At 45.9% G+C, this 25,785-nt stretch overlaps 1 non-coding gene across 1 annotated transcript; it reads right to left on the bottom strand.

Moving 5' to 3' along the window:
• Window positions 1-24,532: 24,532 nt before the first annotated feature.
• Window positions 24,533-24,644, bottom strand: LOC124981480 (U6 spliceosomal RNA). Its single transcript, XR_007108004.1, has one exon. It is a non-coding gene; the product is annotated as a U6 spliceosomal RNA (small nuclear RNA).
• Between the last annotated feature and the right edge of the window lie 1,141 nt (window positions 24,645-25,785).

Genomic DNA, 25,785 nt, shown 5'->3' on the forward strand with positions numbered 1-25,785 from the left:
CTACTGTATTGAGTAAAGAAGACATTTTTTAAAAGTTGTTAGTGTACTACCAAAGATCTCCATATACCTTCTCTTGACTGCACATGAGGATATTTTCCCCCCGGTTCATCAACATGCACATAAATAACATTTTGTCTTTTGCAGATAACAGGGTTTTAAGTTCCTTCGACGGAACAAAATGTTTAATACTTATCGTGTTTGGGTACAAAACTAGAGCACACTGGCTAATGCTTATTTAAAACACTTCCTAAAGCCAAGTTCCCAGCATGGAACACAGCCTCCGTGGTACGCATGGTCCTGAGCATTTTGTTTGGAGCCCTGGGTCACTTTCAGCTTTTCCTGTACAAAGTCTCCCATAAAGGGAAGGGAAGAGAAGTGACAAACCATGGCTGTACCTTGCTACCTACTTCTCACTCTCTCCTCTTTCCTTTCCCCACCCTGAGTCCTTTCTAGAAGCTGGATCTTCAACTTGAGAAAAGGTAATGTAAACCTTTACACTCCAGGTTTCTGCTTTAAGACAGGAGCTTACTAACTTCAGGGGGACTAGTAGACACTTCAAGTGTAAGGTCTGAATTTGTTAAAGGCATGACTCAACGGTGAGGTCATGGACAGGAGCTAGCTAATTTCCAAAAATACATTTCATATTTTAGATAAAATTCTTAACATACTAGTTTCCTTGGAGTGTCAGAAATCCATAGAAGCAGGGATGTTTTCATTTAACTCATCTGTGGGCCAAATTTTGTATCTTTGAGAATGACTTGATTTTTAAAGAGTGACAATGCCCTAGATAGCCACCAATTTTCCCCTTTCTCATGGCTAATGATTTACTGATGTACCAAATTTTTTTTTTCCCTAACAGTTTCAAATCTCATTCAGTACTTTAATAAATTATATATCTTTGCCCATAACTTTCATTTCTGCACTATAGTAAGTTTGGGAAGGAACACTTCTAATTGTATGAGGCAATTACCACAGTTAAAACTGCTAGCACTTTGGTTGTTGCAGTAGTCTTTGAAGGGTAATTATCATAAAAAGATTGACTATTGGGCTGGAGGGTGTAGCTCAGTGGTTCAGTGCTTTCTTAGCATGCTTAAGGCCCTGGGTTGATCACCCAACTGCTCCCCCACCCCCCACCAAAAAAAATGGAATATCAGTGTTAAACATTTTAGAAAGTATTGGTTCTTTATGTTATTACATTATATCTTTGTTTTAGTATCAAGTTACTTAACTAGTTTTTGGACAAAGTGAAATAAACTGCTAAAGTTGATTCCCCCCTTTACCTTCCACATTTCTGTAACTGCATCATTAATTGAAAGGATTCAAATCTTGGGATACTTTATGGTTATTGTAAATCCTCACTGTCAAAAGGATATTTGCTTCAGCACTTGGTCTCTCTCTTTTTAATAGAACCAATTCAAGTCAAATCAAATACCGTTCACCAAAAGGATATATTCCTTTCCATCCTGCCTTTAACAGTAGGAGAAAAACCCTCAATTTTATTTGTATGGCCAGTTGGAGACCTTGTGAAATGCAGACCAAGTTCAGAAGGTTATTAAGGGAAGTGTAGCTGGCTACTTACTTCCCTCCGCCCTGTTGAAGTTTGCCAAAACCCTGCTGACTGAATTTGGAAAGGCCTAAAACATGTCACTAATGGTGCTTTCCTTTGAAATTGGGCTGTTGACCTAATTTGTGATGGACAAAACCTGGCCAAATCATGCAGCACCCCCCCCCCCCCCCCGCCGAAGGGGCAGGGTTGTGAAGGGTTTCAGCAACATCACTTGATTTAAGTTTCATAACCTCAGCTCATAAAGATGAGAAAAAATACCCAAGCTATCAAGTAGGGTCTTATGAGGGCAGAGGTATAATTTAATTTTGAGCATTTGTATTTAAATGGCATCTTGTTGGCATAGTTTGAAAGCATAATTCTGGTGTCTCTCCACACCCAGTTCCTCCTAAATATTTGGGAGAGTTTCATAACACTGTGTAGGAGTTGTACACACCAAACCCTCTTAAACCCATCAGTTCATGCATTCCTCCCAGGCTTCGCACGGTCATAAATGTCTTTCCCTATCCTTGTTCTGGGAGGTGGTGTGGTGCTGTGGAATGGACTAGTATTTAGAAGCCAAAGGGCTGGGGATGTAGCTTAGTGGTAGAGTGCTTGCCTACTATCCATCCCTAGCACAACAAAAAAGCAAATGAAGGAGCCAGATCTGCCTGAGTTCAAATTCTGCTTCTTCCATAGGTCTGTGGGTAACATTTAGGCTGTTGCAGGACACATCCCCTGGAGTAAAAGGAAAAGATACAAATGATTACATGGTATAAATATCCCAGATAAGTACTACCAATATTCCCAGTCTTTTATCAGAAAATATTTAGTTCTTCCACAGACCCCTAGTTTCATATATTTACCCACTAGGCTGAGTATTGTTACTAGTTTGTCAATCACAGATTAAAATCAATTTAAGGGGCTGGTGGTACAATCAGTGGTAGAACAGTTGCCTAACATGCTTGAGGCCCTGTGTTTGATTTCCAGCAAAAAAAAAAAAAAAAAAGAAAAAAAAATCCACAAAATCATCATTATGATAATAGATTGTTGAGTATATGATTATACCTGTACTCAGTGATAGTATTCTATCCAAATGTTCAATGTTTTTCAGCCTTTAGGTTTTATAGGGGTCAAAGAAGGCCCGCCAAGTTCAAGTTCATGGATAAGCTTTCACCTTTTATAGATATCCCAGTGACAGCTCCTGTTCTTTGTGAATCCACTGTTTCTCTTTCTTGCAATTCTAATATTAGAGTAACGGAAGCATTTCCTCATCTAACACCTCATTGGCCATGCATGAGACCCAAGTCCAGCAGGTTATGGTTTGCTTGAGATCTGTCAGAAAAAAGCATAAGCTTCTACTAGTTACTCAGGAATGAGTTGTGCTGAGGATCAAACCTAGGGCCTTGTGCATGTGAGGCAAGTACTTTCCCAGAGGTATATCCCTAGCCCCCAGAATCGCCCTTCTGAGGCGGCAACAACAGCATATTTTCTAGTCTGAAGAAGTTTTAATGTTTAGAACTTGAACACATTTAGGCAGAAATATTAGAAGTTTGTCCAAAAAAAGGGGGATCATGAAGAAGGATTAGATGAGTACAAAAACTTTTGAGTTCATTTAAAATTGATAAAGAGCCAAGGTGTGATATACAGAAGGCAGCTACTGATTGTAGCTGCAAAACATATGAATCATTCTTTTTAGGACAACTGTTGTCATACAAGAGAAATGTGGAAAAGCATGGAGAAAGAGACAACTATTTTTTTAACCCTTTGCCTGATACCAAAGTTTAAGGAGATCAATGACATTCACCCCCTCTATTCCTGTCTATCCTCTCAAGCAATGTCTCAGACACTTGGAGCAGACATTAATTTAGTCAACTCAAAGAAGTTTGTCCCCTCTCCTCCCTTTTCCACCTGTCCCCTGCACCTCCCCTTTTTCCTTCCATGTAACTTTTTTTTTTTTTAAATACCCAGGGCCTCACACATTAGGCAGATGTTCTACCACTGAGTCACATACCTAGTGCAAGGTAACTTTCTAAAATAACTTCCTATTTATAGAAATGATACTAATATTTTTAAATGTAAAAAACAGAACACCACAAAGATTAAAATAATAGCTGGGGCTGGGGGAGTAGTTCAGAGATAGAGTGCTTGCCTAGCATGTGCAAGGCCCTGGGTTCCATCCCCAGAAATAATAATAACCTAAAGTTCCAGCATTGGACTGTATAATTTGGCACAGATAGGAATATTTAACTTGAGTAACCTGAGATCCAAAACAGGCTGTGAGCCCAAGAACCTCTGAAATTGTACACAGCGTTTACTGTTAAATACATTGCATGTGCTTTTCTTTCACGTGTGTGTGTGTGTGTGTGTGTGTGTGTGTGTGTGTGTGTTTTACTGGGGACTGGACCCAGGGATACTCTACCACTGAGCTACATTCCCAGTCCTTTTTATTTTTTAGTTTTAAATTTTTGAGATGGGCTCACAAGGTTGCCAAGTCTGGTCTCAAGCTTACAATCCTCCTGCCTCAACCTCCCAAGTAGCTGGGATTACAGGTGTGTACCAACTACCCAGCATGCATGTGACTTGTCTAAGAAAGGGGCTCATGGCATGATTAGGTTTTCAAACTATCACAAGCTTTTTTACAATTTATTTTCTACACATTTGTATTGTAATATGCTTTCTTTTCTTATGTCACTATCAAAGATTGCTTCATGCAATAGTTTAAGACTTCTGACCAATGAGTTTAGCTATAATTTGATTAAAGAACTCTAGTTGAGCAGAAGCTGTTTTTTTATTTTTTTATTTTTATTATTCTTTAGTTGTAGATGGAACAACTAAAACATTTTATATTTATGTGGTGCTAAGGATCAAACCCAGTGCCTCACAAGTGCTAGGCAAGTACTCTACCACTGAGCTACAACCCCAGCACTGTTTGATTTTGAGATAGGTCTTGTTATGCTACCCAGGCTGGTCTCAAACTTACAGTCCTCCTATCTCAGCTTCCGGAATAGCTGGGATTATAGACATGTGCTACATTGCCTGGTGGAACAGGTCTTTTAACCATGGTCCCGAAAAGGCGGATTTGTGGGTAATGGGGTATAGCTCAGTGCAGAGTGCTTTCCTAGCATGTGTTCAATCCTAGCAACATACACACACATGAGTGCACAAGATGCGTTTTGTTGACACTTTTGTAGTTTGGATCTGAATGTCCCATAAAAGTCCGTATGTTTAAAGTCTTGATCCCCAGAGTGGCACTATTGGGAGGTGGTGAAAACTTTAGGAAGTGGGCCTAATAGCTCACTAGGGGCGTGTCCTCAAAGGGAATTTTTGGACTTCGGCTCCTTCATCTTTCTCTTTTGCTTCCTGGCCATGAGCTGAGTCGTTTTCTCTGTCCCACGTCCTTGTCATTGCCACTAAGAGACCTAAAAGTAGTGAATCCCCTGATTATGGACTGGAAACTCTAAAACTATGAACCAAAGTAAAACTTTATCTTCTTTTTTCTCGCCCCCTAGTGCTGAGGATGGAACCCAGAACCTTGCACATGGTAGGTAAGTGCTGTGCCACTGAGTTACATCCCCAGGACAACTTTTCTCTTTATAATTACCTCAGGTATTTTCTCATAGTGATGGAAAGCTGACCAACACGGACATTCATTCCCAAAGCAAAGGAAACACATGAAAACTCTGTGTTCCTTTGCCCCCGGAAAGAGAAGACAGCAGGGATTTGCATTTCTCCATTGGCCTTGAGTTCTTGGCCTCCAGTTTGGTTTTCCTCAGGTCCCAGTCTGTGGGTAATAACAATGGTACTCATCTGACTCCTCATCCAATCCCTGACAGCCAGGTCTCAGAGAGGGAAGTCACACACTTCCCAAGTGCTGATCCAAGCTCTGCCATTGCAGAAGGAATGGTTTGTAACTGGTTAGGAAGCACAGAGCTGGCCTGGTCTTCGCCAGCATGATCAGGGATGTCGTTCTCTTCAGGAATCAGTCCCTTTGTGGCCTGGTTCTTTTGCTCCAGAGGTAACCATTGTCCTTTTTCTTTGGTATTTCTGCAGTGGTAGTCTGACTTGCTCTTCTCATCTAAGACCTGAGGAGTTTGCCAGCCAAAGTCACAGCTGACTCCCAGGTGGCTCTCAGTCCTGTGACCGCACCAACACCCCAACACCGATTGGCTTGGAAGGTTCAAACTTGGCTCACTGGGGTACGTTGCTTCCCAATTCCCAAACCAGGAGATTTATGGGCAGGCCGTGGAGAAAACAAATCTCTAGAGGTGAGATGTGGCCAAGCGGTTTACTTTTGTTGCATGTCCTAGAATTCTGCCTAAAACAGAAGAGGCTGACCTCATTCTTACCCCACCCAAAGATTAAGTGAGAAAAACTAGATAACTAGCAAGCTATCATTGACATTGCTAAATGACCTAGCAAAGAAAGTTCTTCATTTTCTGTTTCTCTGTCTCTTCCTCTCTCTGAATATATGCTAGTGTGTATATACACATATAAAGAGTATACATATATATGCATGTATATCCTCAGATATGTACATATACAAAAAAAATATTCTCTTCCATGGTGTGTCATTTATGAAACTGAGTTCGCCATCAAAATGATCCGAGAATGTATTCTCTAGCTCCCACAGTTGCCAGTGTCTGCACCTTTCAGGTAAAAATGGGCGACAGAGCTCAAATAGTTTTTTGTTGCAAAGAAATTCTTCAGTGTCCATTTCCTGGAGATAATGGAGAAAATGCAAGCAGGTTTCTGACATACTTCAGCTGTTCAGGAAATACTTTAAATAATTTCCTGCTCTAGAGAATAGGAGGAGGGCCAGAGAGTTGGAAAGTATTACTCTCTTTCTTTACGGTCTCAAATGCTCTTCACAAGGACCCTTCGCCATTCACATACCCACTCCTTCGGCTCTTTTCTGGCTCCAGCAGCCTTTTTATGTGGGAATGTTCTTTTTAAGAATGTGGCGAGAATCCTAGTAACTTGGACTTCCCATCACATCCTGGCCTGAGCTTCCTAAGGAACTGTACAAATCTCAGCTAATTAAGCCTGGAAAGCCCCATGAGAATCCTCTGGGCCGTTATTGAAATGCAGCCAGCTCTGAGGTGGACCAGCCGCTGTTTTGCCCTGACAGCAACAATTCAGGCAGTCAGAGGAAGGGAAGCCTACCGCCTAATGCAGTCGAAACTGCAAGGAAGAAGCAGGCTAAGCAACACGTCATTAATTGCCTCCTCGGTTTGCTTCCGTGGGCCTTGGATACTGGCATTTTTATCTGGGTCATTTAGGCCTTTGGTAAGATTTCAGGTAGTAGTTAAAAAATAAATAAAAATCTTTTATCTAAAGCAGTCGTCCTCGGTCAAGGCAAACTTGGCTCACACCCTCCCCGCCAGGGGATATCCAATAAAACATGGAGACATTTTTTGTTGTCACATCTGGGGAAGGGGGAACGTTACTGTCTTCTAGTGGGTCAGGGACACAGCTCAATATCTTGTAGTGCACAGAACAGCCCCACAGTAAAGAACTATCTGGTCCAAAACGTCCACAGCGTGGAGGCTGAAAAACCTGGTTTAAAGGCTCCCAGGGACTCAGCGTTGGCGGGTGTCCATACTTCATCTTGAATCTTATGTTTGTGACCTTGTAGCCTGTTCAGCTCTGGAATCTACTCTCATGACGGCAGGAGCCTCGTGGGGTCCCAGGCTCAGTCCCCTTGGATACACTCTCCTGAGGCCCCTGGCGGAGACGCACCTCTCCCTGTACCGTGGGTCCCTGGCAGCCAGTGCCCACTGTGTCTGGTGAGGGGCCCTCCCAGAGAGGAAGCACTTGCAGTGCCCTGAGCGCAGGAGGTCCTGCGGTGAACCAAACGAGGCATTCCCGCTCCTCTGACAGCTTATTCAGAGAGCGGCTCTTTCTTTCCAGCCTCTTCAAGGCCTAACTGCCAGGGAGGCCCCAGGCTTCAGCCAGAGGCAGCCGCGGGGGGCATGCGGCTCATAGAAAGATGCCGAGAGGTTTAATTCCAACCCTTCCTTTTGCAAACTTAAAAATGGTACTCTTTGAGAAGACCTGGATCTCCTTCAGCTCACCGTGAGGGCTCCTGGAGACCCCAGGCAGCCCCGCCCTCCTCTCCAAGAGCCCCTGCGGCCTCCACCGCTGCTACCCTCCCACATGTGTCCACCTCTTTCCTGAGGTGATGGTGTCCACCTGTCTGCCCTTGCTCCACGTCTTGTTCTCTCTGGGCCCAGCACCAGGCACTGCCCATTCCCCCGGCAGGCATTTAAAGAGAGAAAGTTGGGGCTGGGGTGGCTCAGTGGTTAGCCCTCACCTAGTGTGTGAGAGGCCCTGGGTTCATCCCTGGCACCAGGAGAATGAAAAGAAAAAAATAAATAAATAAAAGGAGAAATCCATGCAGATCTCACTTCTCTGGAGCTGGGATGCTGGGAACTCACTTGAAAGCCAGAGGCCTGCTGGTCCTGGACAAGGAGCTCTTTCCCTGGGTGGCTGTGCGGGGGGGCCCTGGGTTACTTGTTCATCGTCTCAGACGGGCTGACTGCAACAGGCTGGGCAGTCAGGACTATGGAAGCTACTGCCTCCGAGTCTGGAGGCTCCTGGTCCTGGAGGTGTCAGGTCTCAGGGCCGCGAGGGAAAGGTCCCTTCCAGGCCGCTCTCCTGGGCTCATCAGTGACCGCCTTGTCCCTGTGTCTCTCCACATTGACTTCCCGCTATTCTCATCTGTCTCTGTCCAAATCTCCCTTCTTATATGGACGCCAGTCATATTGGATTAGTGCCCACTTTAATGACCTCATTTTAACTTGATTGTTAAGATCCGATTTTGAAATAAGGTTAAGTGGCAAGGTAGCGGGGGTGGGGGGGTTATGATGACAACGTACCTTTTTTTGGGGAAAACAATTCAAACTGTAATAACCAAATTCAATTCATAATCTGAGGTCACGCTTTCTTTTTTTCCCTTGAAGTGGGGTCTTGCCACATTGCCCACGCTGGTCTCAAACTCCTGGGCTCAAGGGATCCTCCGAACTTGGCTTCCACAAGTGCCTGACCTGGAATTGGATCTTTGGGAAATAAAATTGCATTACGAGATTACTTGGGGACTGGGGTTGTGGTTCAGTGGTAGAGCGCTTGCCTAGCACATATGAGGCACTGGGTTGGATCCTCAGCACCACATAAAATAAATAAATAAAATTAAGGTATTATGTCCATCTATAATCAAAAGAATTAAAAAGAGATTACTTGGGCTATTGACAATATTCGCATATGAACTGTAAATAATAATATGATAGCAATGTTAAATTTCTTGAATATGAAAATGATACTGTAGTCACATAGAAGAGTCTTACCCTGCAGCTGGAGTTCTGACTCGGTGGCAAAGCACTTGCCTAGCATGTGTGAGACATTGGGTTTGATTCTTAGCACCATATAAACAAATGAATAAAAATAAATATAAATGAATAACATAAAGGCCCATCAACATCTAAAAAAATTTTAAAAAGAAAAAAGAAAAGCCTTACCCTTAGGAGATAACATAAAAGCGTTCAGGTGTAAAGGGGCATAGAATTTACACTCCGTAGTTCAGCAAAAATTAAAAATATAAAGGGCAGGCCGGGCGTTCTGTAATTCCAGAGACTCAGGAGGCTGAGGCAGGAGGATCACAAGTTCAAGACCAGCCTCAGCAATTTAGTGAGGCCCTAGGCAACTTAGCAAGACCCTGTCTCAAAATAAATAATAAAGAAAGGCTGGGGATGTGACTCAGTGGTAAAGTTCAATCCCCAGGGTCGATCCACAATATTGCAAAAATTAAAAGAAAAATGTAGCGGGGAGGGAAAGAGCCGAAGGGCTGATGTGGCAAAATGTTCTTTGTATTAGTCTTTGAAGTTTAAAGTGATTCCAAGCTTAAATTTTAAAAAGCTAACACAGCTGTTGTGTAGTTGATATACTTTATGGAGGTTAGATCTTTTCTCTTCTCCAGATTATTCCCTGCTCTCCGCAGGTAGAATGTGAGGAGGAGTCTGTGGATTCTCAAGTCCACAGCTTTGCTTCTGAAAGGGAAGACTCTCATCGCCATTGTGAGGTGTGGACAGAGGACAGGATGCACAGCTCTGAGCGGCTGCCTGGGCTCCGGCGGGGCCCTCACACCACCTACTTTGGGAGGTGAGGGATATGCCCAGGGTGTCTTCCTCGGGGGAGACAGTTGCCAGCCGTAGCCTGGGTTCCTGACCAGTCAGGATGCAGCTGGGTCAGTGTGACCCTTCCTACCTTCCTACATTCAGGTGACAGTGACCTGCACAGCAGCCTTCTCTGTTGAGGCGTAGGCAGTGGGAGGTTGATCTTCATTCCTTGGGTGAACTTCCAAGTGGTGATGGTTCTCCAGGTCTTATGGTGTGGCTCTTAAATGTCCCCAAAGGCCAACAGGCCCAGTCTCCAGCCTGTGGCGCTATGGGGAGGTGGGGGAACCTCTAAGAGGGGGCCTCCCTGGAGGGGAGCTGCTCTGCCCTGCCACACGCTGCCTGCCAAAATGCTGTGCTGCCACAGGCCCCCAGACAACAGAGCCAACTGATCATGGGCTGAAACCTGTGAAACTGTGAGCCAAAATAAACCTTTCCTCCCTTTAAGTTGATTTGCCTCAGGTGTTTGTCACAGCAATGGAACACTGACGAGCACACCTGGCTGTAATCTTGGCCAAGAGGATCTGGGACATCAAAAGGGGCCACTCTCAGTGGGAGGACACACTGGTTGACTCAGGAACATTTATTTGCAAAACAGCTTTGGGGTCATGCATGGTCATGCATGGGGAAGTCGCAGGAAGCTACAGGTGGTATGGGCAGCTCCCTTGCCTCCTCTCCTGCCCACAACCCTACGGCAGCACCGCAGGCTCAGCCTTTCCTGTAGATTCCTATCAGGGGGGCGGGACTCAGGCTTGGCCTCGGCCACCCTGGTCACCTCTCCTGCCCTGGTCCCCTGAATTAATGATGCCTTCCAGTACGTCCCATCGAGGCCAAGGGTGTGGGAGACCGGAGATGGACCAGGATGTGGAAAGAAGAAGCAGTCATTCTGAGATGAGTGTGGGAGAAAGAAGAATATGAAACCAATTTACCTCTAAAAAGCGTAAGTGGGGCTGGGGACGTGGCTCAGTGCTAGAGTGCTTGCCTAGCATGGACGAGACCCCGTGTTCAATCCCCAGCACCACAAAGAAAGAAAGAAAAGGCACAAGTACAACTGGTGACAATGGCAAGGACATGCTTCCTATGCTCCTCCCTGTCTGAGAGATGACGATGCGTGGGCAACGCAGCAGCAGGCTCTGGTCTTCCTGCTGCCGCCTCCTCCTCTCCCTCCAGCCCACACAGCAAGCGAAGAGGCTGGTTTGGTTTGGTGCTGGGGATGGAACCTAGCGGTGCTTCACCACTGAGCTACACCCCAAGCCCATTTTATTTTTTATTTTGAGACAGGGTCTCACTCAATTGCTTAGGACCCTGCTAAATTGCTGAGGCTGGCCTTGAACTTGTGATCCTCCTGTCTCAGCCTCCCCGAGCTGCTGAGATTACAGGCCTGCGCCACCACGCCCAGCTAGACCTTGGTTTTTAATTTCCCTCTTCAAAGGAGAAATTCCCCTCATTGGCATCTTGGGCAGAGGCCTGGAGCGTGCGTGCGGGCTCCATCTTAGCCACCTACTTGCTGGGATCTTGGGTAAGTTATTTAACCTTTTTGTACTTCAGTTTCCTCCCCTCACAGGGTTTTGGTGAGACTTACCTGGCCCCTAGATACCATGATGGAAACAGCACCCAGGAAGCAGCAGACTGCGGTCTCCAGGTGTGCTCTGCCTCTCCGGACACGTTTTGGAGGCAGAGGTGTCTGGGCAAGTGAAAGGAAACACAATCTCCTTTTTTATTTTAAAACTGTGATTATTTGCAAGTTCACATCTGCTTCTCCCAACGCCTCTGGGTCCAGGAGCTGGTCACTCCCGCTTCTCTCCTTTGCCCTTTCTGTGGCTGTTCTGGCAGAATGACGTGAAGGTCGATTTGGTAGATCGTAAGCAACGTGTGCTGTGAGTGCCCAGTGAGTGAGTTATTCTGGTTTTACACAGGAAGGGGAGAAACAGCGTTTTCCTTATAGTAATGGTCTAGAGACAGAAAATGGAAGTTTTTGGTAAAATGAAACAAATCCAACAAAGTATTTTTTTAATGGTGGGTCAATATTTCATGCATTTTGGAAATGTGAACGAGGGGCAGGGGGTTCACTATGAAAAGTCACGTGGGGGAGGCTGAAGTGTTGATCTGGGTCTGGAGGTGTTTGTCAGAGTGGGTGAAATCTCCCTCTTCGCTGGGAAAACCGCCACAAGGAGGCAGTAGAGCTTAGTAGCTAGTAGCCTGGCTCTAGACTGAGACAGATTGGAGTTTCAATCCAGGTTCCGACACCTAATAGCTGTGTGATCACCAGCAAGTTGCTTAACTGCTCTGGCCTGACTGTCCAAGTTGGCAAAATGGAGATAAAACTAGGACCTAATGCCTAAGAGAAGTTTTAAATGTAAGAGTTCAACAAATAAGTTCTCAATTAATGTTAGTCTGAAAAAGGAGAGATTGAGGGGGCAACAAATTTCAGAGTAGGGGTTAAATGTCTGTGTCAGGATCCCGGTGATCAGGTGGGAGGAATTCAGAGCTCATCGCTGGATTGGACGCTGGTGCTTCGGGGGCTGATCCGGCAGGCTCATGGGAGCGGTTGAGTCTCGGTGGAATATGGGACTGCTCATTTTTACAGAGGCAGGGAGAGAAACCGAGAGGGAGGTGGTCCCTATTCCTAGCAGCCCCTGGAAGTCAGAGGTGGGCTTGAAGCCCTGTGGTTTCTGAACCAGTCAGCAGCGATCATTTAGGGACTGAGAGATTCCGAACGGCAGCTAGACTAACGGGGAGCGTTTCCTGAGCACTTGGGGTGCAGGCCCCATGCATGTCCCCATCCACACAGACCTCACTGTGAGAGGCTGGTGGCCACAGCCCTCTCTCCAGACGACAACTCGGGGAAACTCTGAGGTCTAGTGGCTTGCCACCGTGTGACCAGCTTTTCTGATTCCACCATCTTCCCCCAGGGGACCCAGGGAGGCACTGTCCCAGACTCTGGCTCTGCAGAGACCACTTGGGCTTTTGGTCACGGACAAGGGTTCCCACTTGGGAAGCAGATTCCCCAAGAACACCCTGGAGGGCCCCGGGGGTGGGGTGGGGGGGCAAACTGGTTTCATCTGGTCGAGGGGCCACTTCCTTTCTGTGTTTGAGGATAACAGGGGCTGAGCCGGGAGGGAGAAGCTGAGGCCTCCGAAAGGCCCTGGATAGAATACCCGGCCTCAGGGGTCTCTCCACAATGACCGGCTCTTCTCTGACTGCCTTTGAAGTATGGAAAAGGAAGGACCCAATGCTGGGCAGAAGAAGGGCCAAAGCCGGACGGTTTTAAGAGACTTTTCCCCACAGTGCTTCCTTTTAACCCAAGAGCTATTCTTTGAGCCTTCAATCTGAGTCTGAGAAGGAAAATCATATTTACCACAAACCCCTCCATCCCAAGTATGCTCTTACCTCTCAAGTCTCACGAATATACTTGGGAGCCGGGGACACAGATGCCACCTTTACAGAAGAAGAAACGGAAGGTTAGGGAGGTTAAGGAAGGTTCTCAGCCACCAAACAGCAAGATTGGAGAAGTGAGCTCTACTCAGTCTGCACCCTGCCTCGCAGGCCAGGGGTGGTACTAATTGCTGGGATACACAAGTCCTCCGCCCCTCAAGACTCAATAATAGAAGGGATGAGATGGGTATCCACAGGGCCAACTGCGATGGGGCAGGATGGACGGTCCTCTGGTGCTGGGCTGTGTCTTATGCTCAGTCACTTCCACAGGACAACTGTGGCCCGGTGAAGAGGGAACTGTTCCCATTTTGCCACTGGGGAAACTGTGGCTCAGAGATGGTGTGATGGTCGCCGAAGATTCCACAGCAAGCTGTTGTCCCTGCCCAGTCAAGGGAGGCACCACAAGAAGCACAAGCAAGCTCCCCGGGCGGACGCGGGTTCGTTCACTGTGCCCAGCCTCAGTCTGAAGTGAGTCATCTGCAAGTCAAGGAACCAGCCCCTGGACACATGATGAGGCTGTTTTGTCCATTACACAGAGCTGGGCCCGGATAATGTGGTTCTCAGCAGAGAAGACGGCCACATTCCAACCGCGTCCCCTCTGTAAGCCCTTGGGCGCAGTCCAGGCCTGGTGACCCATGGAAGAGGCGACGCTGTGCCCTGGTGTCTGAACCACATGGCTTGGCCAAGTCTGCTGGGCTTCTTCCAGCTCAGAAACCCATTTGTTTCTACCCTTCGATGTGAACCAGATGTGGGGCACCTGACTCTGCAGGAGGCCTCGGGCCCCCAGCCCTCAGTGCCTGGCCAGGGGTACACAGGAAGCCGCGGCTGGTGGGCCAGGCTCTCCCCTCTCTCCCTCGCCCACCCCATCCCAGTCCTCACTGGCACCCCCTGCATCTTCCCTCCACCCCCAGCATGATGTGAAGCAGGAAATGACTGGACAGATCTCAAAAGCCCATATGTCCTGGACAGTCTCTCTAGGAACTTTCTGGGCCTCTAGTTCCATGTGTCATGTCCTTTCCACTCACAGTGTTTGAAAAAAACATATAAAGGAAAAGTGCAAAAGGAGACTGAGGGTGGGCATGCTTCATCTGTGCTGCCTCACCCCTGGTGATCTTGGGCAAGGAACTCATGTCTGCATGGACGCGTGACTTCAATGGACTGTAATCCGTTACTATTTATTTAATTTATTAATTTATTTATTTTGGTACCGAGGATTGAACCCAGGAGCACTTAACCCCTGAGCCACATCCCCAGCCCTTTTTATTTTATTCTTTTGAGACAGGGCCTCACTAAGTTGCTGAGGCTGGCTTTGAACTTGTGATCCTCCTGCCTCAGCCTCCCAAGCCACTGGGATTTACAGGCCTCCCTATTTATTTTAATGATTAAACTATTCCCAGTCTAATCCCTGGGGGGCCCATTTCAGCTAGTCGCTAGACTTTTTTGTTATGACCCATCATTCTCTGAGCTTTCTAGTACAAGCTGTTCCAGGCTCATCTCTCCTTTCTTGCCCTAGTCCTGGAATTAGCTGGCTCTCCAAGGACCCTGGTTGTTTTTGGTGAAGTGGCATTTAGAAGTCGAGATATGGATGCTAAGTGTGCTCGTTGCTACTAGGGTGAGGTTATTCCCTGTCCCTTTCAGTGACAGAGCGAGGGAATGTAGGTACAAGCACACAAACATTCACACCTGTATTTATTTATTATATTATTTTCAAAGATTGTGGGACTGTGGAGGTGGTTAGCTCAGTGGTAGAGTACGTGTTTAGCACTTGTGAGGTCTTCGATTCCACCCCTAGCTCCTGCCCAAAATTGTACTATATATATACACACACATATGTAATATGTATACGTTATGAATATTTATTTCATATTACATATATATTTATTATATACATAATAGAATTTAGCAACTTGGCCATGATTAAATGTAGAGTTCAGTGGTATTAAATAGTCACATGGTCAACTATCATCACAATCTAGTCGCATAACTTTTTATCTGCAAAACTGAAGCTCCATACCTATTCGTCAAAGATTGATTGACCTATTTATTTAGTTAACTTTTTTTTCCTCAGTACTAAACCCAGGAGCATTCGCCCTCTGAGTTACATCCTCAGCCTCTCTCCTTTCCTTTTAAATTTTATTTTGAAACGAGGTCTCGTTAAGTTGCTGAAACTGGCCTCAAACTTGGGATCCTCCTGCCTCGGCCTCCTGAGTAGCTGGGATCTCAGGTGTGTGCCACTGTGTCTAGCTCTAATTTACTTATTTTGAGATGCTGGGATGGAACCCAGTGCCTCACGGATGCTAGGCAAGTGCTCAGCCACTGAGTCACAATCCCAGCCCATATATTTTTTTTATTTCTATACGAAAAACCATGAGTTTATCCTGATATGTCCAAGTCTTACCCAATGCCATGGGGGTCGTTCTAGACTTCTCTCTGACAACAGTATCTTCTGATCCCTGCTTGGGATCCAACGCCCCATTCCGGGCCACGTCCTGCGTGGACGTCCCTCTCACCCTGCATGGGCCGGGCCTTGCCATCAGACAGCTCTCTATGGGCTCCCTCTCCTGGCGCTGTGGGTCACCTGCCTCTTCCTGGCCACCGACCCTTCGGGCTGAATTGTCCAGGAAAGGAAGAGGGTTGGGAACGAGGTGGTAGAAGGACTCCTAACCCCATGGTTTTTAAACTAGACTGCAGGCTGCATCCGGATCTCGACAGTGGCTGGGCTTCTCCCGCTCCAGCTTCTGATCCAGGACACTCTGTTGTATCTCGTTGTCCCATCTCCTTGGTCTCTTCTGGCTGGTGACGGCGTCTCGTTCTTTCCTGGTGTCTTCTGCTGAGACTGGGGATGCAGATTTGGGGGAAGAAGGTGGAAGAGATGAAATGCTCTTCTCCTCACGTCACAGCAAGGGATGTGTTGTATCAACACACCATAGTCACATTTTAAAGACCGAGAAAGTGGGATTCCAAAGCTGCCATCTGCCTAAGGTCACAAGACCAGCAAATGGCCCAGCGAAAATTTGAGCCTGGGTCATCTGAATTTTGTATCCATTTCTTTTTCTTTTATGCTATTGGGGATTGAACCCAGGGATGCTTTACCGCTGAATCATATCCCCAGCCCTTCTATTTATAATTATTATTATTTTTAAATTTTGAGACAGGGTCTCACTGAGTTGCTGAGGCCTCACTAAGATACTGAGGCTGGCCCGAGACTTGTGATCCTCCTGCCTCAGCCTCCCAAGTTGCTGGGATTCTAGGCGAGTGCTATTGCACCTGGCTGTACCATTTCTTTAGTTTTAGCTAGCTGGTCAAAGAAAGGAAGCAAAGGGTGGAAGGTGGGAGATTTTACCCACAGATGAGGGCCTTCAGCCAGGGTTTGAGTTACCATCCACCCCTGACCTCTTCCTGGGGCCCTGTCTGTCTGGCCAGGTGTGATGACTCAAACCTACAATCCTGGTGACTTAGGAGGCTGAGGCAGGAGGATCTTGAGTTCAAAGCCAGCCTCAGCAACTTAGTGAGACCCTAAGCAACTCAGTGAGACCCTGCTCTAAATAAAATATAAGAAGAGCTGGGGATGTGGCTCAGTGGTTAAGCACCCCTGGGTTCGATCCCCGATACCACACCCCACCACCACCAAAAAAAAATTCCTCCGGTACAAGTAGCAAAGCAGGCTTCTCTTTAAATAGATCTGTGAGGACCATCTTTTGTCCATCAGATGGGATTGTCTGGTCCTTGTGCCTCTAGTGCTGGGATTAAAAATAATCTAATATGATCATTTAAAAAAATGCATTTTCCTCGAGGGTTCAAGTCAATGCTACCACTAAAGTAGCCTTCAGTCCTAAGGTCCTCTGTGCCCTGTCCCTGCAGTCTTCTGACTTCTCCCTGCCCTCTGAGCCTCCCCCAGTGGAACGCCACAGAACAGGCCATCCGAATGGCTTATGGGTACTGGACATGCTGACCCTCCTTTCCCTGCTGTCAGCCTCTTTGCCTAAAGTTAACAGCAACATCAGCGTCACTGCTTTAGAGACTCTGGAACATCCTGATGTTCCAAACCACGTCCTCAGGGCAGTATCCAACCAGCATGTGTGTTTTATTTGGTCTTCACTTAATTAGAAAAAAAAAAGTTAAAATTAGTTCACAACATGAAAAAATCAGGAGCTCATCAGAAAAGCCTGGATTTTGGCTTCTCTTGAAAAATCAGATGTGGCAATAAGTGGCCCACGTTCTTGCATGGCAGCACGTGGCCGGAGCTGAAGGACAGCTGCCCCCTTGGCTGTGACACTCCTGTTCATTCTCCTCCAGTCCTTGTTGCTGACACTGTCCTAGCCTCCCTCTTGGGATGGTCTTCCTGGCCTCTTTTTTTTTTTTAATATATTTTTTAGTTGTTGATGGACCTTCATTTTATTTATTTATTTTTATGTGGCGCTGAGAATCGAACCCGGGGCCTCACACATGCCAGGTGAGCACTCTACCACTGAGCCCCAGCCCCAGCCCTTCCAGGCCTCTTAAGGTGTTTGAGTCCACAACCTTAGTGTTAGATCCTTCTAGTTCATTCATTCGCTCAACAAACACTGAGCCTCCTCCCAGGTCAGGTTCTGAGCTAGACTCCCAGATTAACCATGTCTATGTTGGTGATTCCAGAATTTTATGGTAAGTCCCTGATAAAGGTAAACCTTGCTAATGGGGGAGCACGAAAGAGGGTTCCCTAGTGCAGTCTAGAGGGAGACAGGGAGGCGTCCTGCAGAGACACGTGCCCAGGAAAAGTTGGTCACCATCTAAATTCAAGTGGTTTTAAGGGGCCCCCTGACCTTGGGCTGGGCACCTGCCTGTCTGGGCTTCTCCTGTGGTATGCCCTCCACTGCCTCCTCTCTCTGCTAATTCTCTTCCCCGAGCAGGACTTTCAGTGTTCATCTTGGGGCCCTTCAGAGCCGTGAGTGGTCAGGGAGTGGCAGAGGACAAGTCGAGTTCTTTGGGCTATGCTGTGAGGTGACATCAGGGCCAGGAGGATCTCTCATGGGGATCAAGGAGGCCCCGTTCTTTGGAGTTTGTGTCTACAGACCTTGAAAGAGCAGGAACCTTGGAGTCAGCCAGCTTTGGCCGGAGTCCTGGTTTCGTTCCTCAGAGGCTGTGTGATCACGGGTAGTCATTATACTCTCTGAGCGTGTTTCCTTGTCTATAAAATGGGATTAATAGGGTGCGTTCACAAGGTGACTGTCAACCTGCCATGTAACGTGTGTAAAGTCTCATGAGTAACCCAGGGAGGCTCGGGGTGAGAGCAGTGGCAAAGCACTTGCCTGGCATATCTGAGACCCTGGGTTCCATCTCCAGCACCACACACGGCAGCGTTGGGAACGCAATAGGCTCGCCCAGCAGGTCCCCGTCATCACTTTGAGGTGTATGATCCATGAAATTTCATCCCCTGCATAGATTTGAGAATCCCTCACCACTGTCAGGACACGCAAGTGTCCCATCACCCCTAGGCAGCTCCTTCATCTTACCCCTCAGCCAGCCACGGCCTTCCCCCTCCCCTAACCCCTGCTCTGTTCTCCATCACTATAATTTTGTAGCTTCAGAATGTTATTCAAGTGGAATCACGCTGCCTTTTTTGAGATTGACTTTTTTCCTTCCATGTCAAGCCCTGAGACCCATCCAAGTGGTTGCAGGTACCAACAGCTCCTTCCCCTTCCTTGTTGAGTAGTATTCCATTTTATGGATGTATTATAATGTGTTTATCCATTCACCTGTTGAAGGGCTTTGGGCTTGTTTCTGGTTTTTTACTTGCAATGGTCAATTTTGTGTGTCAACTTGGCTGGATCATGGGATGCCCTGGTTGTTGGTTAAACATTATTCTGGCTATTTCTGTGAGAGTGCTTTTGGATGAGCTAAACATTGAAGTTGATAAACTGAATAAATCAGATCCATCTTCCTCATGTGGGCGAGTATCATGCACTCAGTTGAAGAACTGAAAAGAACAAAAATCTCCCTTCCCTGGGTAAAAGAGAATAGAATCCCTTCTGCCTAATTGCCTTTGAGCTGGGTATACATTTTTTTTTCCCTGTCTTTGGACTTAAACAAAAAATACCTGCCCTTCCTGGGAATCCAGTCTATTGACTTTTGACCTAGAATTGCACTTTCCTCTCTTGGGTTTCCCAAATACTGATGGCAGGTCTCACAATTGTCAACCTCCAGTGCTTTTATTACTACTGTTTCTTTCTTTCTTTCTTTTTTTTTTTTGGTGGTGCTAGAGATCAAACCCAGGGTCTTGGGCTTGCAAGGCAAGTACTCTACCGACTGAGCTATCTCCCCAGCCCCTACTGCTGTTTTTTGATGGGGATTAAGAGCCCACACTACCCCTTGGCCACACTTCTGGCCCAAGTCAATGCCTTACAAACCTCCATTTGGTTCTGTTTCTTTGGAGACCTCTGACTAATACACAGCTATTGCAAATAAAGCTGTTGTAGACATTTGTGTGTAAGATTTTGTTTTGTTATGATCTTTGAGACAGTGTCTCACCTAGTTGCACAGACTGGTCTCAGACTTGTGGGCCCAAGTGATCCCACGGCTTCAACCTATCTAGTCCTACATAGCTACAGTCCTGAGGCTAGGACTGTGGCCGTGGGCCTCTGTGCCCAACCAAGATTTTGTATGAACTTTAAGTTTTCATTTCTTTGGAATAAACACCCAGGAGGGCCATTGCTAGGTCTTTTGGCAGGTATATATTTAACTTTATAAGAAATTGCGGAACTGTTTTCTAGAATGGCTGTAACCATTTTACTTTACAGTGTATCATCTTTATTATGCTAATTGAACTAGTTAACTGAAGTGGGTTGGCATTTTGAAGACTGCTCTTTCAGAGATGTTTGCCCACTTGTATTATAATCACGGCTGGCACAACTGCCACATATCTTGTCCCCTGCTCCCCCCAAGTACTGGGGATTGAACCCAGGGGCCCTCTACCATTGAACTCCATCCCTAGCACTTTTTAGAAGTTGAAACAGGGCCTTACTATGTTGCCCAGGTTGGCCTTGAACTTAGAGTCCTCCTGCCTCAGCCTCCAGAGCCGCTGGGATTACAGGTGTGCTACCACAACAGGCCTGGTTTTAACTTTCACATATATAAGCCAAGCAGAGTCTGCAGGCTTATAAATTTGAAATAACAAACCTGCTGCCTGAGATTTTCTGACGGTGAAAGGTCTTGCCAGGTTTTTGAATTAGCCGGGTGCGGGGAAGTGTCACCAGGAAACTCAGGCTGCCTGGACCCGACAGGAAGCGTGGGGCGAAGCTTACTCCAGCTCTGGCTGCGGTCACTCAGTCACTCCCGCTGGGGCCTGAGGTCTCTAGGCTGGCTCAGTGTGCACCATCAGGAAATGGCCCAGGCTCTTAAAATGACCCCACCCCTGAAAAATAAAATTCACCAACAAGGAAGCGCCAAGCTCCATCTTTAGAGAAATGGTATCATACAGCCGGGAACAAAATTGATGCGCAGAGGAATTATGGCCCTGTGTTCCTGGGGCTGTCCGTGGCAGGTGGCCTTGGGAGTTCTTTTCCTGAAGAAGGCTACTGTGGATTATCTACTGATGCCTGATAACACGACCTTCTTCCTGCTTCCCTGCATCCTTACCACTTGTGCAGAAGTATTTCTTACTTTGCTTTTGGTTACTATTTTATAATGATAGAATTTTTTTTTTTTTTTTGGTGTAGTGCTAGGGGTTGAACCCAGGGCCTTATGCTTGACAGGCAAGCAATCTACCAACTGAGCTATATCCCCAGCCCCAATAGAATTTTTTAACATGTCGCATTCTGGTGTCAATAAATAGATTTAGTCAGATGTCTCGGTAAGGACCTTTATGGATTTATATCATCTCACCTAAGTCTGTCAATACGCCTTATAGCACAGGTGAACTGTGGACTTCATTTTATTAGGAAATTCCCATGATAGGCGCTAGAGATTCTCAATTGTTACAACACTTTACAAAGCCCCCATGGTGGTACATGGTGGCTCTGGGGTTGGACCAGGGGACCAAGTGCTGGTTCCAGGCCTTGCCCCTCACTCTTGCCTTGTAAAAGCCAGGAGCCACATAGGTGGCCCTTGAGCACATGAGATGTGGCTAGACTGAATTGAGGTGGGATGAAGATGACTTGGTGTGAAAAAAACAATGAAGATAGAATCGCTCATTCATGATTTAAAAATATTGTTTCCATCTACAACTAAAAAAAATTTTTTTTTGGGGGTGCTGGGGATTGAACCCAGGGCCTTGTGCTTACAAGGCAAGCACTCTACTGACTGAGCTATCTCCCCAGCCCTAAAAAATTTTTTTTTAAAGAAAAAAATATTGTTTACAGGCCAAAATGATATTTTGGATCTGTTAGGCTAAATAAAATATTTTTATAAAAGTGAATATTATCTGTGTCCATTCCAAAATGTGACCAAAGATATATAAAATGGACTGGACATACTGGTCCACACTTGTAATTCCAGTGACGCAAGAGACCGAGGCAGGAGGATTCCAAGTTCAAGGCCAGCCTCAGCAACGTAGCAAGACCATCAGCAACTCAATAAGATCCTGTCTCAAAACAAAAATAATAAAAAGGACTGGAGCTGTAGCTCAGTGGTAAAGTGCCCCTGGGTTCTTTTTGTTGTGCTAAAATACATATAACACTTAGTATTTTAACCATTTTAAGAGTGTAATTCAGCAGCAGTAGGCACACTCATAGCCTTGTGCAACCATCGACATCATCCATTTCTAGAATTTTTTTGTTATCCCAAACGAATTCTGTGCCTTCCCATTCCGCTGGCCTTGGACAGCCTCTGTGATACTTATATCCCATGAATGTGCCTACTCTGGGTACCCAGGTAGGTGGAATCACACTGTGTGCCTTTTGCATCTGATTTATTTCACTTAGAATAATGCTTTTTGAATTCATCCACATTGCTGCATATGTCAGAAGTTTAATCCATCAATCAATTAATTAATAATTTAGTAGTGCTGCACATTGAACCCAGGCTGTGGGTATACTAGGCAAGCATTCTCCCACTGAGTCACATCCCCAGTTCTCCATTCCTTTTCCTTTTTTTGGTGGGGAAATGTACCAGGGATTGAACTCAGGGGCACCTGACCACTGAGCCACATCCCAGCCGTATTTTGTTTTTTATTTAGAGACAGGGTCTCCCTAAGTTGCTCAGTGCCTTACTTTTGCTGAGGCTGGCTTTGAACTCACGATCCTCCTGCCTCAGCCTCCTGAGCCACTGGGATTACAGGCATGTGCTACCACACTGACCTTTCCATTCCTTTTCAAGGTTAAATGATACTCCATTTTATGTATACACTGCACTTGGTTTATTCACTCATTGCTCCTTTGTGTTGATCCAGCTTTTGGCTATTGGTAATCCTGCTGCTAGGAATGGAGGTGCACAGACATCTCTTTGGCCCCCTGCTTTCAGTTCCTCTGGGTCTGGACCAAGCGGGGGATTGCTGGAGCTCATGGCGATTCTACGCCTATTGAAGAGCCGTCGTAGTCTTTTCCACGGTGGCTATGCCATTTTACATTCCCACCGGCAAGGCACACATGTTCCAAATGAGTGGCTGTCTTCTGGAACACGGATGTTCTAAGTCCCAAGTGAATGCACACCCGTTACAACAAGCTCAAACTGTACAGATGGATGTAAAGTTAAAAGTCACTTCGAGGTGACTCACTGAGCTGGCTGCCTCTCCACCTGATTTTTATCTGTGCTTGCCACATCTCTCTGCCTCCATTGCTGCTCCCATACCTCATTCTCTGTACGATCAACAAAGAGAACACATCACTCCCCTGCCTGGAACCTTCTATGTACCTCCCAGCTTTCCTTGAAGTAAAGCCAAGTCTGACAATAGACATGGCTGCCACCTAGCTCCTTGCCCAGCGGGCATCTCCTCCCTGACTTTCTCTCTCTCTCTCTCTCTCTCTCTCTCTCTCTCTCTCTCTCTCTCTCTCTCTGGTGGTTCTGGGAATTAAACCCAGGCTCCCTTTACCCCTGAGCTACATCTTCAGTCATTTTCATTTTCTCTTGAGACCTGATCCTGCTAAATTGCCCAGACTGGCCTCAAACTTGCGATCCTCCTGTCTCGCCCTCCTGCATCACAGGGATGACCTCATTCACTCTTTTGCCACCACACAAGTTTCCCTGCTGTAGTTCAGACCAACCACGCTTGCTCCCATCTTTGCATGACCCCGCTTCTGTATGCAGGGCTGGTGACCGCTGACCTCCTTCCCCTCCCTCCCTTCCGATCCCTGGACCAAATGTCCTATTTCTCTCCAGATCCTTAATTCCCTCACCCTGCTGACTTTGTCAATAGCGCATTTATCAGCCCCTGTCCTCCTATGTGTTCATTTTCAATCTCCTTGACTCCACTGGAGTTAGACGTTCTCTATTTGGTTCATCTTCTCTCCCTCCCCAATGTCCAGAACAGCATCTGGCAAAAGAGGCTCATTTGTTAACTGCATCTACGGGTTAGGTGGGTGGATAAATGAATTAATACATATGTAAAGCACACATGTTTTCATTTGCAAATGTCTTACACATCGCAAATATGACTATTCAGATCTGCTTGCAGCATGAATGAAAAATGACTGCTCATCAAGGGATGGCCATGCTTTTGTGACTATCACAATCTTGTAAGTACCTTCTAGGCGATTATACAGGTCTAGGATATGAAGTGACACCGGAAGGCATCCCATCACCCCGCAGCTCATTCATTTCCTACCACAAAAGGTGTGTTTTCCCTGGCTCTTGGATAAAATGGCCAATACCCTTGGTGAGGACACTGTAGCCTATAAAACTGGTTTTCTGTCGCTGGACTCCAGTTCATTTCCTCAGGTCTTTTCAGGAGGGCATGCATCTGAACAACTCCCAAGTCACTCTCCCATTATGCTATCCCAAACCCCCTCGTGGGGGTGAGCGGTGGAGGGGGGTGGGTGGGGATGAACAGGAGAGCCCCCACACTGCGAGGTAGGATCTTCGACATTTTAATTAATTAAGTCATAATTTAATTAATTAAGTCGTAATTCGTGGACCGTAAAACTGATTCCTTTAAAATGTACACTTAGGTACTTTTAGTAAATTCAGTTACAGAACCATTACCACCATCTAAGTTTAGAACCTATCATCACCTTCAAATGAAACTCTGTCATTCCCTGCTTATCTCCAAAGCAAGCATCTGTTCTGTTTCTATGATTTTTTCTTATTCTATACATTACACGTCTGTACATGGAATCACACAATATGTTTTCAAGGTTCATAAATGCCGTAGAATAAATCACTATTTCATTCATTCTTTTTTTTTCCCTGCCTCTGGATTTATTTATACAAATAACACCAGAGGACACCAGACCCCATAGACACCAGTCCTGCAAAACATGGGAAGCTTCACAAATCACAAATTTGCACGTCTTCCTTGCGCAGGGGTCATGCCGATCTTCTCTGTGTGGTTCTGATTTTAGTATATGTGCTGCCAAAGCGAGCACTTCATTCATTCTTATTGCCAAATAATATGTTGGGTGGCAATAACACATTTTTTTTTTCCTTTTTTGCGGTGCTGGGGATTGAACCCAGGGCCTTGTGCTTCTGTGGCAAGCATTCTACCAACTGAGCTATAGCCCCAGCCCACAATAACGCCTTTTGTTTATCCATTCATTACTGATGGACATTTTGGTTCTATTCACACTTTGGCTGTTGTATGAATAATGCTGCTATAAACATTTACATGCAAGTGTTTGTGTAGATATGTTTCCAGTTCTTTGGATGAATAGCCAGGAGTAGAATTGCTGGGGTCTAGAGCAATATAGACCAACACATGTTTAAGATTTTGAGAAAGTGTCCACTACTTTCCAAAGTGACTGTGATTTTTACATTCCCACTAGCAAAACATGAGGTTCCAATTTTTCCATATCCCCACCCACCCTTCCTTATTTGTATTTTCTTATTGTAGCTGTCCTAGTGCATGCACAGTGGAATCTTGTTATGGATTCGATTTGCATTTCCCTAAAGGCTACTGATGTTGAGCAGTTTTTCATGTGCTTATTGGCCATTTGTCTATCCTCTTGGAGGATTGTCTGCACAGGTTCTTTGCCCCTTTTTAGATTTGTTGTCATTTTATGGATAATAATTTATTGAGGTGTGAGAGGCCTTCCTGTGTTCTGGATAGTAGACCTTTATCAGATATATGATTTGCAAATGTTTTCTCCCATTCCGTGGGTTGTCTTTTCCCTGTTTTTTTTCTTTTTTGGTACTGAGGATTGAACCCAGAGGTGCTGTAACACGGAGTCACATCCCCAGTCCTTTTTATTTTTTATTTCGAGACAGGGTTTCACGAAGTTGTTTACAGCCTTGCTAAATTGTGGAGGCTGGTCTTAAACTTGCAATCCTCCTGCCTCAGCCTCCTGAGTCACTTGGATTATAGGCAAGCTCCTATAATGAACTGCTCTGAGTTCACTTTCTTGGTAGTGTCCATTGAAGCACAAAAGTTTTAAATGATGATGAAGTCCAATTTTTCTATTTTGTCTTTTGTTGCTTTTGTGTTTGGTGTTGCATCTAAGAAATCATTATCTGATCTGAATTGAACTATTGTGTCTAGTTAGGTTTGTGATCCATTTTTCAGTTAATTTT

Source organism: Sciurus carolinensis, chromosome 3 (assembly GCF_902686445.1).
Source record: "Sciurus carolinensis chromosome 3, mSciCar1.2, whole genome shotgun sequence".
Lineage (NCBI taxonomy): Eukaryota > Metazoa > Chordata > Mammalia > Rodentia > Sciuridae > Sciurus > Sciurus carolinensis.